The sequence below is a fragment of the Anopheles funestus genome, assembly GCF_943734845.2.
Source record: "Anopheles funestus chromosome X unlocalized genomic scaffold, idAnoFuneDA-416_04 X_unloc_163, whole genome shotgun sequence".
Classification (NCBI taxonomy): domain Eukaryota; kingdom Metazoa; phylum Arthropoda; class Insecta; order Diptera; family Culicidae; genus Anopheles; species Anopheles funestus.
This window is the reverse complement of record NW_026045109.1, coordinates 14288-15000: the sequence shown is the minus strand read 5'-3', so window position 1 is coordinate 15000 and position 713 is coordinate 14288. Positions and strand designations below refer to the sequence as shown.

Sequence of the window (713 nt, the reverse complement as noted above, 5' to 3'; positions counted from 1 at the left end):
TGCGGTTCACCCCTTTACTTTCAGCGCCCTGCGGTCCCAACAAAGGTCCCGAGCACGCCATTATGCACAGTGTGGAAGCGTGTTTCCCCCACGACACTAGACGGGCTGCTCGCCATAGTGTTCTATTGTGGCACGCTCCACCCTGAAGTTTGGTTTGTTGTATATCAAGGAATTGATAGGCACTCAAGAATGTGTGCATCGGCCGGGTTTAATCGTCCGACGCGCAATATGCGTTCAACTTATCGGTGTTCATGTGTCCTGCAGTTCACATTGTGACGCGCATTTAGCTGCGGTCTTCATCGATCCATGAGCCGAGTGATCCCCTGCCTAGGGTTTTATAGTAAGGTTCCCAATGTAACACAATCCCGGTGGTACGTCCAAAGACTAACTTTCTGACTAAGTTGTCTTTATTACCCAATAGTCCCAGGCCTTGTGACTTGTGGCTCATGTCTACGCCCATGGCCACCATTCGCTAAGATAGTTTTGAAGTCACTTTGAAGGCCCAGGAACAACTCTCTTAGCACATCGGTTAACCTGGCGCCGCAGTCAACTCATGTGCTTGGATCGGATCGAGCTATTGAGTATTGGGCCTGCATACTCGCTCATCCGTATCCTTTGCGTACCGCCCCATGGCCCTTGTATGTCTGCACCACAGTTCCTGTTCGTTCCGTGCCTATGGCCGGATACGTATTGCACATCGGTTAACCTGACGC

The 713-nt window shown here is 51.2% G+C and overlaps 1 non-coding gene across 1 annotated transcript; it reads right to left on the bottom strand.

Moving 5' to 3' along the window:
* Nucleotides 1-177: 177 nt before the first annotated feature.
* On the bottom strand, nucleotides 178-335 carry LOC125772980 (5.8S ribosomal RNA). Its single transcript, XR_007419799.1, has one exon. It is a non-coding gene; the product is annotated as a 5.8S ribosomal RNA (ribosomal RNA).
* Between the last annotated feature and the right edge of the window lie 378 nt (nucleotides 336-713).